Source organism: Platichthys flesus, chromosome 6 (genome assembly GCF_949316205.1).
Source record: "Platichthys flesus chromosome 6, fPlaFle2.1, whole genome shotgun sequence".
Classification (NCBI taxonomy): domain Eukaryota; kingdom Metazoa; phylum Chordata; class Actinopteri; order Pleuronectiformes; family Pleuronectidae; genus Platichthys; species Platichthys flesus.
Window position 1 is genome coordinate 22,386,002 of NC_084950.1, and position 6,000 is coordinate 22,392,001.

The 6,000-nt window shown below is 40.5% G+C and overlaps 1 protein-coding gene across 1 annotated transcript in view; it reads right to left on the bottom strand.

The window, feature by feature from the left end:
- Positions 1-4,103, bottom strand: part of syt8 (synaptotagmin VIII) — a 15,682-nt gene extending 11,579 nt beyond the window's left edge. Inside the window, exon 1 of the mRNA XM_062390126.1 lies at positions 3,957-4,103. The gene's annotated coding sequence lies outside the window, so the exon portion shown is untranslated. The remainder of the gene's footprint in view (positions 1-3,956) is intronic.
- Positions 4,104-6,000: the final 1,897 nt, after the last annotated feature.

Here is a 6,000-nt window from a genome sequence, read left to right on the forward strand (position 1 = left end):
TTCTATAGGATAGAGGGATATTCACCATATTGTCCTATATTCTAAAAATCATGCTGGATGATTAAGAGGCCAAGCCAGCTACCTGATGCACATGTGTCAAAATTATACCTCAGACGCCAGAAGGAATCTTAACACTAAGGTTTTTAATTCAGCCCCATAATTGTATAACTGAAGATTTCTCCCCTGAGGCTGAGCCAGGTCATCCATGTGATGTTTGAAGGGATGAAACATCTGAATCCAACACCTGAAGGTTTAGGATTTTTCCACCTAACCATGTACGCATGTTGAAATACAGTTTATTTGACTTAGAGTCAACAACAACATAAACTAAGCAAACCACTGGAATAATAGGACTAGAGATTTATTTCCATAAAAAACATAAAACCATTCACTACCTGCACAGTTAAAACTCCTAAACTGGAGATTTGGAGACTTCCTGACAACAGTGTCAAACAAACATTAAAGAACATTGATGTCGTCAATCTGCTGCTGACGTGACTGAGTGGAATTCCAACCTGCAGGCCTCCACCATTGACAAACAGCAGCACCTCATTAACCCACACTCTGATAACAATCCATTCCAATATGTTCAAAGGCCTTGAAGTAAATGTGCTCATGTCCCTGGCACCAACCCTGAACCAAGTTGGGTCTCTATTTGACAAAAATATCCAAGATTTGCTCATCTATCTTTATAGGATGGAGCAACAAAACAAGATTTGTGCAGTTTTATCATTAGAATGAATTTTTCTCCGCACAAAATCTTCCGTTTTCAGATCCAGATTTGTCCGGGCCTCAACTCAGCCACAATTGTGGTAAAAGCAAATCTGGATAGAATAATGGATCATATGAAAACTTCCAAAAGTTAAACCAATCTATCTTCATCCCAGACCTGGTGGCTCGATTAGGTATAGGTCTTAAACCATTCTCCTCAATGTTAGTGGATGGGACACTGACCAAAATAAAAAGTACACATCCAATAAATATTTCTGTCATTCATATCTCAACAGCAAACCTGAAACAAGCCTTGAACTCTTGGATCTGTTTTGTAACCTGCCTGACCTCCTGTCTGCTGAAATGTTTGGAGGCCACGCTCGGCCAGCAACCCACCACCATCACTCTGTCTCACCCCTCCCTGGAACACTGTACCTTGGGTGCCCCTTTTTTCTGAATTCAGATAGAGGGCACATTCGTTTTGTCCACACTTGTTTTTTAGTTGTTATGAAAATAAAAGGTTATAAATAAATCATTTCAGTTGTAAATAAATCATTGATTTTTTACTCTGCTGTCTCTCTTCCCTGTGTTCAGCACATTGAGTCCATTCTTCTGGTAAAACCTAACAGATGGATTTCAGGAGCTGTAGAAGGAAACTGGTTGTAAAATCTGTTGTAAAAAGAAGTATTGCATGGCCATGAAATAATGACACGATTTTTAGTCATGGGAACTAGATAAATAACTTGTGGCCATACGATAATAATTTGTTTGATCCCTGACGAACAAGATCTGGCGAACCGAACTGAAAAAGCCTCTTGCCTCTTTCACATGATGTAGCCTCTATAATGGGCTTTAGTTTGACACACACTGTCTACACTGACTCTGATTCAGGCCACACTGTAAAATCATATAGGGCCATATTTCCATGCACCATGGATGCACTGACAATGACCAGTACACAGGGAGCATGGAGCTTGGATATTTTGATTTGTTATCAAGGCAACATCCACACGACTACGTTTTCTGTCCACAAAGGCCTTTTGGCTCTGTCACTTTAATCTCTGTTCATACTAACAACAAGCCTGAAAACACATAACACGTGACCACTCATACTGGGCATGCGCTTGCCGGTGTAAACAGAGAGGGATGTATTTGCTACGCTGCTCGTCTCCTGCACTTGTAAACAGTTGTTTCATCGTAAAATGCAGAATTTAACTGCATAGCAGCTGTTAGCCCAGACAACAGGGTCAGCATCGCTTGTAATCCATGTTGTGATTTACATTGGGAGCCAAGGCTAATGCCAGTCGTTTTCTTACCAAAGAGGATCATGAGATAGGAGCCTGACGAATCAGCTAAGGCTATTTTGTGAACAAAAGACCCAATCAGAAAGCGGTTGTGAGAGCTCATGTCAATATCAGAGTTTTCAAACTAAAACGTGGCCAGAAGCGTTTCAAAGCGTCTCCATTTCACCAGATGTAAAACTCTGGAGTAGTTTGGATGAAAGGGGCATTGAGATGTATCTATAGCAGAGTTGCTGATGAAAACTCACTCTGCCATGACACTATCCTCAGAGCACCTCACCAGCAAGATCCTCTAAGAATTATATTAAAATATGTTTTGCACAAGGACAGAAAGACAAATTTAAGAAGAGATATTTTACATAAATCAATTAATCAACTCATTAAAAGGTGCGAACCCTGATTTTGGGTTATAATCTGTTATAACCCAAAGTCTACACATCCAGTATCTTAACCAATTAACGTTGAACACCCATTAATACTCTTAAGGGTTTTGCCAAAATCAAGCCAAACACATGTAACAGATTGAAGCTGAAATATTTCACTCACTGATGAGGACTTTTAAAGGCATGTCGACTTCCCTGCTTGCTCGACTGGTGGAAACTGAACTGCCGATGTGCTGCTCAGAATAAAACGAAGCGGAAGAGAAAGGAAGTGATCTAATGGGGTGACCATGTTTTCCTAAAAAACAAGCCAAAGCGTTTGATCAAAGAGAGGAAACGTCTCCTCCCTCCCTCTTCATTGAGTCAGTTTTCAGTGTAATCAGGAGGGAAACCACATCGTCATCGCGGCGACAGGATCTTGCCTCTTTCCAAAGATCTACTTGTCTACTTAGACAGTGAAAGTGGTCTGTGACTTAATCAAGTTTGCATCCTGTTCTCAAGAGGCACAAAAACCTTTGATCTAATTCTTGGCGGATCAGATGTACTCTTTCTTCAGTCCTTTACGGGCTGTATGGTGTTCGGGTGCATGAATGGATATGAAGTTGGCCACCAAATGTCATTGGCCAAATACACATTGTATATTCTGTTCACATACAATACGCCCTAAATAATCAAGCTGCCAAAACCAGCTGAGACTAGAAATGTAAATGTCATTACTTCCCACTGCTGCTGCTTCATGAAGGTGTGAACAGTTGCAGATTAAAGTTTATCGCTCTTTAATAAATAAATGTGGCTGGAAAACAAGTTTGATTAACTGAACATTACAAACGATCACAAGTTGTTATACACAAATAGAAGATAGGAGCTAAAAAGAAAATTATAAAAAGATGATTCAGAAAATAGAGTGGAAGGAGAGGTATGAAGGAAACAAGGGAAAAATAAGTATGACAGGAAGAAAAAGGAGAAGGGGAGCAAGTGAGGAAATGAAGGGAAAAGTAAGAAATGCAGCAACAAAAATGAGTAGAAAGAATGTGACGAAGACAAACAAGTGAAAATGAAGAAGGATTAAGGGTTGAGAAAAGAGAGAAAAGAGGTGGAAGGGATGAAAGAAATACAAAAGGAAGCATAAGAGAGATATTCAATAAATGGAGAGAGAGAAAAAAGGATGGACAGAGAGAGAAAATACGCACGATGAAAGAGGAAAAGAGAGGAAGTGAAGAAAGAAGGACAAAGAAAAAGAGTGACGAGAAGGGAAGAAATGCTGAGACTGAACGGTGAGAAGTAGAAAAATGGGAAACAGTTAGAAAGACAGGACCTTAGAAAACCACAAAGAAAGACAAACAGACGAGTGAGAGTGGCAGCTTGGTGTTTGTTTTAGGGTTCTAACCACAAAGAAAACAAATGTTAACCTGACCAGATCAGACACACAGGACGTTCTTCCCATCAACACAGACAGAAAAGGTTTGAGTTTTAACATCTTACATGTTTTGCTCCTGAAAGAAACAAGCAGGTCTGACCCTGGATATGAATAATAAATAGAAAACCCCAGTAAGATCAACACTACCTGAGACGAGACGAAGACACTCTCTGTCCAAAACTTTTCTTCCTTTTCATTTAACTCTCATCTCTTCACCATTTATTCAGGCGGCTGTTGAGCGTGAGCTGTTTTCTGGGCTGCTGGACGTCAGTGGTCCATCTTCAGCTCTTGGACTCAGTAAGTTTTCGGCCTGCAGCAACCACCACACCTGCAGAACACACACACAGTGATACACACACGCAGAGTTAACCTATGTAGTCAGTGTTCAAACAGAGGTGGAGTCTTTGCTGCTAGAATACCAGTTATTCAAATAAAGTGTGTGTCATCTGACAGAACAACAGTTGCAAGTTACTGAGGCAAGAATGAAGATTATTGAAGGAGCAGTCCAATTGTACAGGTTCGACAGTGGCTGCTGTTCTAGAATCTCTAATAAGATTATAATATATTGCTTTTTATCCCTTTTCTTTAAGCATATATAGTGGCCATGATAGTTTAGCTGATAGTTTGCCGATGCCCTCGCTGCTCTCTCCTCAACAACACAACATCTGCAGGAGAAAACATTGACACTGAACCCCTTCGCAAACCAGCAGGTCTAAACATCAGCAGAAACGCCCAACGGTGACCCAGGTCCACCCGGGAAGGCAAAGTGTTACAGCCTCAGAATTCAGACTCTACAACAGCAGTGCTGGCACCTAGCAAAATCTGACATGAACAAGATCAACGTCTTTGACAATGGAGGACTCAGAAATAAAAGGCCGCGTCCAAGATTGCAAATAAGAAACATTAAAAGCAGACTAGAGCCCAAGTGTGGCGCTAGAGATCAGACGTCAGCTAACACAATGGCTTGGGCATGTCCTCAGAATGGAGCACAGCCACATACACCACCTGGAAATTGCGAAGTGTGACGGCTGAGCTGAAAGACTCTCATCACCTCGGTCAACTGGAAAACATCTGAATGGACTACAATGTCATTGAGTAAATGCTCATGATTCCCAGAAGATTGATCAGTGATCTCAAGAGTTACAATTTTTGGTGTGAGTTGAAAAGTCTTTATCAACTCCTAAGAATCTTTTTTAATTGATATTTAGTAGCAGCATATTATTTATGCTATTATTTGACACTTAATTTTCTCAAAAACGTCTTTTTAATTGACTTACAGACAGGAGATCACCAGGAAAAAATGATTTATGCATGTCCAAAAGTTAGGGGTCTGATTAACACCAATCAGGAAACACATGGACAATATGATAACCCTGACCACAACAGCACCAGGGGTCAGCCACCCCTAGGGTTTTCCCCCGCACAAATTTAAATGTCTTTAAATCCACATTAAAATGAATCCAACATATCAGCGAACGGATAAATGGAGGCAGAAGACGTTAACTTCCAGTCAACAATGCACACATTCTGCGACACACAATAATAAAAACATGAATATATGAGCCTTTGTATTGTTTTAATAGCTTCGTATTGAATGCACAATAACAGGGTAGCTATGTTTATACATGGCACTAGGACCAGTTAAATATAAAACACAATTTTATTTCTTCATCTCTCCATCAGTTTGGGGGGTCCTTGGCCTAAAAAACATTGAAGACCCCTGCACTAGGGAAACTCAGGGAAAACATCACATGGGCCAGAAAAGGATTGATATATAATACAATAACGAGGTAAGAGAACAGACCAGAAGTTCTTCATTAGGAAGACTGAGCAGCTCTAGCAACTGAAGCAGGATATCAGCAGAGGTCTTAAGAACATCGACCAGTCCAGGCTGTGCAGGTCCTGTTTAAGATTGAAAACTCTGCGGCTGATCTTTGCTGATTGGGTCGTTTTGATCAATAGATTTGCTTCTTCGTCAGGCTCATATTAAATGACCCCCTTCCAAAAGAAAACAAACGGCATTAGCCTCAGTTACCAGTGTATAGAACCACTATGTAGAGAATGCATCATGGGCAAACAATTACAGGTGCTGCTGACCCTGTTGTCTTTGCTTACAGCTGTTGTGCAGTTAAATTCTGTATTTTACAATGATACAACTGTTCACATGTGTAGGAGACGACAAGCTACTATT